This window comes from Prionailurus bengalensis, chromosome A1 (genome assembly GCF_016509475.1).
Source record: "Prionailurus bengalensis isolate Pbe53 chromosome A1, Fcat_Pben_1.1_paternal_pri, whole genome shotgun sequence".
NCBI lineage: Eukaryota > Metazoa > Chordata > Mammalia > Carnivora > Felidae > Prionailurus > Prionailurus bengalensis.
In genome coordinates this window covers 174821473-174833409 of record NC_057343.1, presented here as the reverse complement: position 1 = coordinate 174833409, position 11937 = coordinate 174821473, and the positions used below count along the sequence as shown (strand labels likewise).

Here is an 11937-nt window from a genome sequence, read left to right as displayed (position 1 = left end):
AATTCCCCATTTTCCCTCCATCTTATATTTCTCCCCTACTGAAAGGGCCAGCTTCCTACCCCCATCCTGCCCACACTGCCGCCCCGAAGCCCCCACCCCACCAGCTCGATTCGAGCTTAGTGATCCTCAGGCAGCGGAAGCTGTGTGACCCTGGGCAAGACACAGACCCTCTCTGGACCCCTCGGCGTTCTGACATCCTGAAAGCTGTAACAACGGCGCTGGGTTTGCAGTGGTCGGTTCCCCGGACACGCAGCCGCTCTACGGCTGGGCTAGGGAAGCTCTGGCTCCCCAGCGGCTGGCCCAAGGAGCGCTGGTAAAATGTTTGGGACCGAGGTTACAAAACCAAAGGACTGCTGCACCTCCTCAGCTCTCGTCCCCTACTGCCAGTACCCCCGCTGAAGCCGGAACCCACCGGTGATGGTGGTGGGATGGGTCGAGCGGCGATCGGGTCACGTGCGGGGCGCAGGGCACGCTGGGACTTGTAGTTCCCAGGGGGTCCCCAAACTAGGACACTTGGACCTAGCGGGCGGACTGATGAGCGGAGCAGCTCTGGCTCCGGGTCCCGGGGTAGCGAGCCCCGGCCCTGCAGGTGCAGGCAGAGGCCACGCTGGAAGTCCCTGCGCTACTCTGTCAGCCCGCGGCCGCCCCCTATCACTCCGTCCTCTCTGGCCTCGCGCCTGGGGCGCTTGGCGCAGGGTCCGGGCCAGGCGTTACCTGGGCCGCGGCTGGGCTCCACCCCAACCCGGCGGCCGGCGAGTCGCTCCCCGTTGCAGCCCGGGGTCCCGGTCCCGCGGCGGCCCGAGAGCCGCCTGCCGCGCCCCCCCCCCCCCCTCTGGCCCCGCGCAGTGGAACCGTCTGCGGATTTCACCCCCAGGGCGCGCGCGCGCGCGCGCGCGGGGGGGCCTACGGAGGTTCCGCAGCTTCACCCCCGCTCCCGCGCGTGTATGAAACTACCTGGACTGCACCAAGCGCACGGGAGCGGAGGGGGGAGGGGGCGGGGCGTCTCTAGGCCCCGCTCCTCGGCGTCCGGCGGCAAAGGGCGTGCAAGGGCGAAGCGCCCAAGGCCTGGCATCCCAGCCTACCGCTTACTGCCCGAGTGACCTTGGATGAGTGACAGACTCTGTCTCCTCGTCTGTGAAATGGGGAAGATAACACGACAACGTGGCCGTTCAAAGAATCTTCGCTTCCGCCTTGGATTGAGGGGGGCAGGGTCGGTATACAAAGAGTAAAGACTGGGGTCAGCAGATCTTGGTTTCCCGCTTTGGGCCATTCTCTGAGCCTATTTTCTCGTCTTCGAACTGGGAGCGTTGATACCTCTTTTGGGAGGTTAGGAGACTCCACTGACCACAGGATGCATATGCCCATCTCTGCAGCCAGCCTGGTGCAGAGCGTGGCCGCTCCCTGCTCAGGCCCAGCATTCCCCGGTCCCAGGAGCCGATCCTTGTCGCCCCGCATCACATCCGTGGCTGTTTCAGACTGGCGAGAGCTACAACTCTCAGCTTGCCCCTCCCCACGCTGGGTCGTGCCTGTGGTTGTAGTCCCTGCAGACCTCAGAGGCTGCCCCACGGGGGCCCTCTTATCTCGGCCCGGGTCTCGGCTCCTCTGCCTGCTGCCTGGAGTCCTCTGCCTGCTGCCTGGAGGCCTACCTAATTTTTTAAAGCTTCCACTTGTTACCATGTGCGAAGCAGCATTCTAAGTGCTTAACGTGAATTAACTTGGTTATTCCTTAAAGTCTAACAACTCAGTGAGGGGAAAATATTATCCCTTTTTTTTTTTCCAATTACCCATTTTTTATAGATTTGGAAACTGAGGCATTAGTGAGGGGAAGGGATTTTACTAGGCGGTCCAAGATCTCTACTAAGCCCTGACACCTAGAGCCTGCTTTCTGCCTTACTCTGGTTCATCCTTCAACAAACATGTTTCTCTCTTCTCCTTGCCCTTGCCTTCTTCAGAACTGCATCTAAATTAAGGCCTAATTTAGAGTATATTTTACAGATGTACAGTAAAATGCACAAATCTTATGTGTATAGCTTACAATAACTGAATTTTTCTTAAATATATACCTCTGTATAACTAAAACCCTGATCAAGATCTAGAACGTTTTCATCACTCCGGAAAGTTCCCTTTTGCCCCCTCCACATCATTTCCCTCCGTACGTAACTATTCATCTGTCACTATAGATTAGTTATGTGTGTTTAGAACTTTAGGCTAATGGAATGACTAGCTCTGTAAATGCCGCCCCCTTTTAGAGGTTAAAGTATTTTTGAGGTCCTATGTATTAGTAGTCTGATCCTGCCCCACCCGCCAGCTTTATTGAAATATATGTGACATTGTGTAAGTTCAAGGTGTACAATATGATTTGATACATGTATAAATTGCAAAATGTTACCATAGTAACCTTAGTCGACACATCCTTCACTTCACATAATCACCGTTTTGTTGTTGTTAGGATGAGAACTTTAAAGCTCTACTCTCATAGCAGCTTTCAAGGATAAGATACAGTATTGTCAACTGTAGTCACCATGCTATACATTAGACCCCAGAACTTTTAAAAAATTTTTTTAATGTTTCCCTATTTAAAAAAAAATTTTTTTTAATATATTTATTTATTTTTGAGAGACAGAGTGAGACAAAGTGAGAGTGGGGGAGGGGCAGAGAGAGAGAGGGAGACACAGGATTGGAAACAGGCTCCAGGCTCTGAGCTGTCAGCACAGAGCCCGATGCGGGGCTTGAACCCATAGACCGTGAGATCATGACCTGAGCCGAAGTCGGACGCCCAACCGACTGAGCCACCCGGGTGCCCCAATGTTTATTTATTTTTAAGAGAGAGAGATAGCATGAGGTGGGGGGGAGGGCAGAGAGGGGACGGAGGATGTGAGGCGAGCTCTGTGCTGACAGCAGAGACCCCGAGGTGGGGCTTCAACTCAGAACCGTGAGATCATGACCAGAGCTGAAGTTGGTCCCTCAACCGACTGAGCCACCCAGGTGCCCCTCCTTTTTTTTTTTTTTTTTTTTTTTTAATGGCTGAATGATATTTTACTGTGGATATACCACATCTTCTTTATCCATTCATCCGTTGATGGACACTTAGGTTGTTTCCACGTCTCAGCTACTGTGAACAATACGGCCATGAACATGGAGCTGCCTTTAAACCACTGAATAGTATTCCGCTGTATTAATGTACAATCGTTTTTGAAACCCAGTCTTCTGAACAAATGGCCTCTGAGTTCTAGCCTTGTTCTTGCAGTTCCCCCAAGGGCCGGGCTCTTTCTGGAGTGGGGTTTTGTATACACTATTCCCTCTGCCTGGGCTTTCCTTCCTTCCTCTTGGCCTGGCCTACTCTGCTGTCATACAGATTATCCCTCTGTGGGGCAGGAGTGCCCAGATCCCCTCCAACTCTGCTGGTGCCCAGAACCAAGGACAGTGCCTGGCATAAAGGGAATGTTCAATCCCTGTCTGTTGAATGAACACTGAAGTGGCAGGGGGCCCAGGAGGGCCATGTGGCATCGAGTCACGTTCCTAGAGGGCCCAGAGACATCACGTTCCTTCTCGGAGCTCCACTAACTTGACTGAAAGGAAACAGCCACCCTCATTTTCCTGATGTGGAAGCTGAGGCTCAGAGAGGGAGAGTGGCTTCCCTTAGGTCACACAGCCAGGAAAGGGAGAGCTGAAATGTGAACCCAGGTTGGCCTGGCGGCTATACCTATGTGTGGTGGTAGTGGGGCATGGTTGGAGGAGCCTGAGGGAAAGCTCTGGAGGAGCTGTCTTACAGTGGAGACAGGAAGCAGGATCTGGTGCTCTCAGAAGGTAGACCCAGTGGAAGTGGTCAGGGAAACTCTCAACTCAATGAAACATGTACAACTAGGCTCATGGAGTGGAGGCCATGTAAGAAGGTGAGCTTCCTATTACTGGAGGTGTGCAAGCCACGGCAGAACAGCCACTAGGAAAGGGTGCTTTAGAGCAAATGTGTGCCCTGGAAAGGGGCCCAGGTGTCTGGGTTGGGGAGGAGTTAGTTTCTTCTGTCCCAAATTCTTTCTAGCATTGGAGGCTCGGAGTTTCTGACACCAAGGGGTTGTTCTTGGGCTGGCCCCTCTACTGTAGAACAGAACAATGAAGGAATTTTGTACTCTGCAAAGCCATGTGTGGCATGAAGGGAAGGCTAGGAAGTTGAGGAGGGATTGAACACATTCACAGCAAAGAGCCGCTCTTGGCTCAGGCTCTCCGGGTCAACCTGTGAGGCTGCACAGTGGAGTGGAGGGGTAGGTGAGGGTACATGGTGTCTCTGTGTTGCAGATGAAGAAGGGTCCGCTCAGAGAGGAGTGACTTGCCCAGTGTCACCCAGTTAGTCAGAGGCAAGTGAGGACTTGATTTCAACTTGGTCAATTTCTGAGCACATAGTGGGTGCACACAGTAGGTTGCCAGCAAAGACAGGCAACGAGAAGTTTTTCTGAACAAAATATTTAAAAAGCACACACTTAGGGGCGCCTGGGTGGCTCAGTCGGTTGAGCCTCCGACTTCAGCTCGGGTCATGATCTCATGGCTAGTGAGTTCGAGCCCCGCGTCAGGTTCTGTGCTGACAGCTCAGAGCCTGGAGCCTGCTTCAGTTTCTGTGTATCCCTCTCTCTCTCTGCCCCTCCCCTGCTCATGCTCTGTCTCTCTCTGTCTCTCAAAAAATAAATAAATGTTAAAAAAAAATGTTTAAAAAAAACCACACACACACTTAGAACAGTGGCTGGGAAGGAACCCTGATGTGTATCTGAACTGCTATCTCATGTGAACATTTCTCTATCACTTGTTCTTGTGCTAAGTGCTTTACTGTATCACATGATTAATCTTTTTTTTTAAATGGGAATGAGTAACACGAGTGGGAAAGTTTTTTTTTTTCAATGTTTTTTTTTTTTGGGGGGGGGGGACAGAGAGAGCCAGAGCATGAACGGGGGAGGGGCAGAGAGAGAGGGAGACACAGAATCGGAAACAGGCTCCAGGCTCCGAGCCATCAGCCCAGAGCCCGACGTGGGGCTCGAACTCCCGGACCGCGAGATCGTGACCTGGCTGACGTCGGACGCTTAACCGACTGCTCCACCCAGGCGCCCCGGGAAAGTTTATTAAAGCAAAAAGTACACTCTCCAGATAGGAGAGAGGGCGAGAGACAGGGAGAGAGAGCGAGAGAGAGCGAGCTGCACCTCCCTGATTAATCTTTATAATAAACCTTTGAATTGAGTTCTGCTGTTACACGCATTTTGAGGCTCAGGGAGATGCCCGAGACGCATTTTACAGATGAGGACATTGAGGCTCAGGGAGATGCCCGAGACCCCCAGCTGGTAAGCAGTGGGCAGGTGATTAGGACCCAAGTCATCTGAATCCACATCCTGGCCTCTTAGCTCCACTTTCTGACTGGCTGCCTGCCTTTCCCTGAAGCTGAGCCTGTGCCTAGGCCTATTACTTGGATCAGCATTTTCACAGCCCGGGCTCAGTGAACTTCTGAGGCTGCATTGTGGCAGGCACACAGGTGCCACTTGAGAAGGGCAGGGCACCATTTGGCCACACCTGGATCGTGCAGATGCTGTCCAAAGGTCTGGCAGGTTAGCACATGCCCTCATGGGACCATAGCAGTGACTCAGAGCTGTTGGTCCCAGGTGTCAGAGCAGGGACGGGGAGCAGGGACTTGGGTCTGGGGTCTGCCCTACCTGGAGCTGGCCAGGGAGACCAGGCTGACTCCCTCGGTCTGGGGCAGGCCCAGAGTCCAGAGTGCTGGGGGGAGCAGCCTGCCTGTCTTCTTAGTAGTTAGGTCAGCAGCAATCCCACCACACTATAACAAACACTAGCATTCATTGGGACTTTACTCTGTGTTGGACACTGTGCTCGGGACTTTAAATGCATGACTCCATTTCATCCCCACCACCACCTTCTGAGAGAGGCTTCATACATTGTCCGTGATTCACAGACAAGGTTGCTGGGGATTAGAGACATGGTATCATTTGCCCTATCACAACTGAACCCAGATGTCTGGCCCCTGAGCCCCATCTCTTAACAACTACCTTATAATAGTCATGTCAGGTGCTGTTCACCTCCTGCAGCATCCGCTCCTTGGAGACAGACAAGAGTTCTCAGGTATCAGATCTCACATCACCATGGTTCCCAGATGCTGACCATTGCATGCTCTCTCTCTAGCCCCCGACATACTCACCCAAGGGGTGTGTGTGTGTGTGTGTGTGTGTGTGTGTTTAGTGGTTGGATGCTGGACTTAATGGATCCTGTTTCCCTTTTTGCTTTGCCTGCGGAGAAGCTCAGAAGCCAATTCATGACCCACCTCTGGCAAGTAACCAGAACTGCAAGGCAAATATTTACATATTCTATGGATTCGATTCAGGCCTATATTCTCCTTGTTTTTCCTATACCTTTTCCCTTCATCCTGGTTTCTTCACCTTTTTAAGCTTGTTGTAGCATATATTTTCTTTCCTTTTTTTTTTTTTTTTTTTTGGTGCTGAAATACACCTAACATAAAATTCACTATCCGGGCGCCTTGGTGGCTCAGTTAAGTGTCTGACTCTTGATCTTAGCTCAGGTCTTGATCTCGGAGTTGTGAGTTCAAGCCCAGTGTTGGGCTCCATGCTGGGTGGGAAGCTTACTTAAAAAAAAATTCGGGGGGCCTGAGTGGCTCAGTCGGTTGAGTGTCCGACTTCAGCTCAGGTCACGATCTCGCAGTTTGTGAGTTCGAGCCCCGCGTGCTCTGTGCTGATGGCTCAGAGCCTGGAGCCTGCTTTGGATTCTGTGTCTCCCTGTCTCTCTGCCCCTCCCACGCTCATTCTCTGTCTCTCTCCGTCTCTCAACAATAAACATTAAAAAAATTTTTTTTAAATAAAATAAAATAAAAATTCACTATCTTAACAATTTTTAAGTGTACAGTTCAGAAGTATTAAGTACATTTATAAAGCTGTGCACCCATCACAACCATCTATCTCCAGAACTTATTTAATATTTTTTTAATTTTTTTTTTTTTTTTTGAGAGAGAGAGAGAGCACAAGCAGGGGAGGGGCAGAGAAAGCGAGAGAGAGAATCCCAAGCATGCTCCCCACTGTCAGTATGGAGCCCAAATCGGGGCTCGAACTCACTAACTGTGAGATCATGACCTGAGCCGAATCCAAGAGTCACACACTTAACTGACTGAGCCACCCAGGTGCCCCCAGAACTCATTTAACCTTGCAAAAACTGCAGCTCTGTACTCACTAAACAACTTCTCATTCATTCCTCTTCCGCCAGCCCCTAGTGACCACCATTCTACTTTTTTCCCTATGAATTTGACTACTTTAGATACCTCATGTAAGTGGAATCATATGTATGGTACTTGTCCTTCTGTGACTGGCTTATTTCCCTCAGCACAACGTTCTCAAGGTTCATCCATGTGGTAGCGTGTATAATAATTTCCTTCCTTTTGTTTATCCATTCATCTGTCGATGGACATCGGGTTGTTTCCATGCTTTACCTAATGCGAATAAGTATGCTATGAACATGGGTATACACAAAGCATGTGTACTTTGATAATCTATTTTAAATTTGGGGAGTGATGGGTGAGGGGGTAGGGAACAAACATCCCTGTAAAGTGCCTGATCTGTATCTATTGAGTCAGGTAGGGTCCCTGTCCATAAGGAGAGGGTCACCATAGAAGAGGCTGGTGATCTTGTATTGGGGGTCCCCTTTCTCCTGTGTCAACACAGGGATGGATGGTGGGGCCTGCGTGGCTGGAGGGGGAATTGGGGGCTCAGACCCTGCTGGGAGGCCATAGCACCTAGATGGCATTTAACACCAGCCTGGCGTGGATGAGCCCCTGGGGAAGGGTAGATACCCTTTGAGGGCCTCAGTGGAGGGGAATATTAGCAACAGTAGGCAGGAGAGTACGTTACCCAAGTTCAAGGGTGCCCTCACTCTCTCCTGAAAACCTCACAGATGTCCACTGGAGTCTCCATATTTGATTGCTTATTAGTTCCTTCTCCTGGCCTAACTACTCTCTCATTTTCTCCACAGGCCGCCTGTCACTGAGGCCTCTTAACAGCCAGGAGGAGATGGGAGGCTTAGGTATCACCTTCTGATGACCAACTGTCACCCTCCCCACTTCCTGCCTGCCCCAGGGTTGGGCCTGGTTCCCAGGTCTCTGGGCTGGGGTTCTGCCAGGCTCTTTCTCCTGTGGCCTGAGCCTTCTGTCCTGGGAGTACGGAGGCGGGTCGCCTCAGTCTTGCCCTCCTGCCCCCTTGCTAGAGCCACAGTCAGTGCCTGTTGAGGAGTCTGTCCCATCCTTCTCATCCTGGGAGGTGTGGTCTCTGGCTGGGTTAATGATTGCTCAAGAGAGGAGGAGATGGTGCTAAAGTCTGCCGGCCACGCTGTGGCAGGCCCCAGACGGTGCCCGCTGGTGCCCATCTGCCGCCTCCACGGCCCCTTCCGGGGCACAGGTAGGGACCGCACAGCTTGGTTGCAACGGGGCCGCAGGGGGCTGCTGGCCAGGGGTAGGGGCTGAGTAAGGTTGTTGAGGCCAAGGTGAGCTCTGTGACTCCCACCCAGCTGGGTGGGAGCCCCGGGCAGAGGGAGTGAGGGCTCGTTCTGGGTTGGGCGGACCTGGAGCTGAGGGAGTCCCGGTCTGACTGCCAGGCCTCAGTTTCTTCTCAGTGTGGGGCTAATAAGACCTGTTCCCAGGTGCTGATGGCTCCCCTCCCTTCCAAGTCCTTGGATAATCTGGACCCACTGAGGTTTCTCACAGGACAGAAGGGAGGCGGTTCCCTCAGGCAAGTGCGTTAACCTGCCTGGGCCTCTTTCACAAGAAGCTCGAGGGGTAAAGACAGAGTGGCTGAGCCGGAGGGCTCCAGAGCTCCAGGAGAAAGAACTGGGCTCCGACCCCAACTGCGTGGGTTCAGATCCCAGCTCCGTCCTGACTTTGGGTGGGCTCTGTAACTCTTCTGGACCTCAGTTTCCACATCGGTGCAGTCAGGATGGTAAGGATGCAGGAAGGAAGCTGGAGAGCCTCTGAAGCCCAGTTGGGTCTGTGGTCAGTGATGGATTGGAGTGCCACCTCAGCCAGTACTAGGAAGGGTCTGGCTGGGACGAACTGCAGGCCGGGCCCCAGCCCTGGCCTGGTGTGAGAGCCAGGGTCCGGCTGGACCTCTTCCCTGAGGCCGGCACTGCACGGCTGGGGCACCAGACACCGGCGTGGGCTCAGGGAATTTGGGATCTGACTGATGGCCACCAGCGTATGGACTCCATGGTTCTTAACCTCACCCCGTTTCTCAGGAGGGAAAGTGAGGCTGAGAGGGGGCAAGGGCTTGCCTGGGGGTGGGCGACAGTGAGTAAGTGAAATTCTGGAATCCAACCCAGGGCCATTGGCCTCTGTCTCTGTCTGCTGCTGAAACAGCCGGGGTGATGGGCACTGGAGGGGCCCTGTGGCCGGGAGCCCAGTGCTCTTGGGGTCCACATCTTGGCACCGGGGCTCCCTAGCTGGGCTGGTGTCTGCCTTGTGGGTGTAGGTAGGGCCCCATGAAGTCAAATGGAGCCCAGACCAAGGCTCACCCAAGGACTCCTGGGTTTGGAGCTAGTCTGGGTCTAATGCCCTGTCCCACGCTCTCGGACATCCCTCTTTGAACTTCTCGGAGCCTCAGTTTTCTCTCTGCACCCCAAACGATAATTCCTCCAGCTGGGGCACAGCTGTGAGAAGGAAACAGAGCGGAAGAGAAAGTATGCGATGAGCTAGAGGTGGCAGTGGCCATGCTGGCCGAGTCAGCTCTTTGGGGGCCTGTGGGTGACAAGGGCCACCACCCTCTCTGACCCTCTTGGAGGTCCTGGGCAGATCTGGGGTCCTCACCCCCTGTCTGGGAGATGGTGTGGGTGCCCTGGGCTGTTGGGAACTGTGGCTCCTGCCTCTTCCCACTGGGGTCAAGGAGCCAGTGCTTCCCAGGCCAGGCAAGGATGAGTGTGCCTCATCCAAGCGGGGGGGGGGGGGGGTGAAAGGGGCACTCCTGGTGGGGGGCCTGCACATCTCATGTGGCCAGTTCAGAAGCACCCTAATTCACTTCTTTTTTGACATCACTCCTTTTTCAAGGAGTACTTTTTGAGAGGAAGGAAAGTATGGGGAGAGGGAAGCTGGGATTTCTAGAATGCAGATAGTCCCACTTTTTAGAAGGCAAGCTGAGGGATAGAAGGAAAAGAAGAGCCTCTGGGTGTGGCTGCGTGGTACTGGGGCTGGGGTGAGACTGCCTTCTTCGTGCCCAGGCTGCCCAGCGGCACAGGCCCGGGGTGGGCCGGCCAGGGCACTATCAAGGCCTCTCCCCAGTCCCAGCCCACAGGCAACGCCATTCACTTCTTGTTCATTTGCAATTGCTCTGTCCCCTGCCCTTGCTGGGAGACCAGAAACTCAGGGGCCGGAGGAGGGCCCACCAAAGCATACACATGGCTCTGCACCTGACCTGGCCTTAGAGGATGGAGAGAATTTGCACATATGCAGAAGGCGAGGGAAGGCATTCTGGGTGAGGGGACAGCATATGCAAATGCCTGGATAGAGGAAAATAGAGGGTGTGCATGAAGAACAGGAGCATCCAGTGCCACTGGACCACAGGAGGGGGGAAGGGGACCAGCTTGTGTGGGAAGAGAAACCCAGGACCTGTGAGGACTCAGCCTGCCAGGCCGAGGGGGAGGAAGTGTTTCCTGCCGCCAGAGCCATGGTGGAGGCTTGTGCTTGGGAGTAGCTGTGCCCAGCGGGCGAGAAGGCTCACTGGCGGGGCAGGTTCGTTCTTGTTCCTTGTCCAGCTCACACAGGCTCTGTACATTTTTCTCAAATGACCAAATCCAGAGGTGACACTCTGGACCATAGAACTTTGGCCTCATTATGATCAAGTGAGCGTGTGTGTGTAAAAAGTCTCTGTAACAAGGGGACAAGATTGTGTGAAACCCAGGGTGGAGGTACTAAAGTGGGGAGGAGAGGCAGGACCGCAGCAAGAAAGAGCACTGGACTGGGTGGGAGGGAGGCGTCCAGTTTTGCCCCCAGCTGGCTTGCGGGCGTTGGGCAGGAGCCTTATCTTCCCCGGGACTCAGGAATAAAAGGGGTTGACAGCCACCTCTCTGGGATGGTCTGGACCAGATGCAGGGGCAAGACTTTGGATATGTCACTGTTGCCCCGAGTAAGGATCAGCAGGCTTCTTGAGGCCCCAAGACAATGGGAGGGGGAAGTTGGAAGAAGCTTCCATGAGCAATGAGTGTAGCTGGTTTATAGGGAGGAGGCCAGGAGGTGGAGGCCTTGGGGACCCTAGAGAATGCCTGCCAGTTAAGGCTGTTTTCCCTCTACCTTGCCCTTGGGTGCTCTGCACACACTGTCTGGGAGAAGTGTGGCTGATGAGGAAGAGAAAATCAGAAGCCCAGAAAGAGAGAGAATAGACTTCCTGCTTTGGGTTCTGATCCCATTACTGACTGGGTCACTTCCCTTCTGCTCCCGGGCCGTGGTGTGCCAAGGACTGAATGGCACAGGGTACAAAGTGCCAGCCACAGCACGTGGGCCATCCTTGCCGGCTTCCTTCCCCTTGAGGACTGGATCCCGAGGGCAGGGGTTTCCTGTGTTCCCGATTGCACTTCGTCATAGTGAAAAGCACACCTTGCACACTTAGTGACTAATTTCCCTGTGGCTGCTGACTCACCCCTGCAGGAGGGGAAGTGGGAGAACGAAAGAGGTGAGGGGTGAGGTCCAAGATCACACAGCAAGGGGACATCAGGACTGGCTGCATCCAGCCAGTGTTGAGGTACCCCGGATTTTGCTCACACAGTGGATGCCAGCTGTCTACCGCCATCATCAGGGTCCAACTCCATCTCTGCGTCTACTGTGTGCCCACCGCCACCACCATCTCCACCTGCCTCCCCACCCTCATCATCACAAATGGTATCCCCACGTCACTGCCACCACCGTCCCTG

General features: G+C 53.7%; 1 protein-coding gene across 1 annotated transcript in view; it reads left to right on the top strand.

Annotated features, from left to right (window-relative positions):
* Positions 1-8346: 8346 nt before the first annotated feature.
* Positions 8347-11937, top strand: part of CDHR2 (cadherin related family member 2) — a 34800-nt gene continuing 31209 nt past the window's right edge. Inside the window, exon 1 of the mRNA XM_043595757.1 lies at positions 8347-8444. The gene's annotated coding sequence lies outside the window, so the exon portion shown is untranslated. The remainder of the gene's footprint in view (positions 8445-11937) is intronic.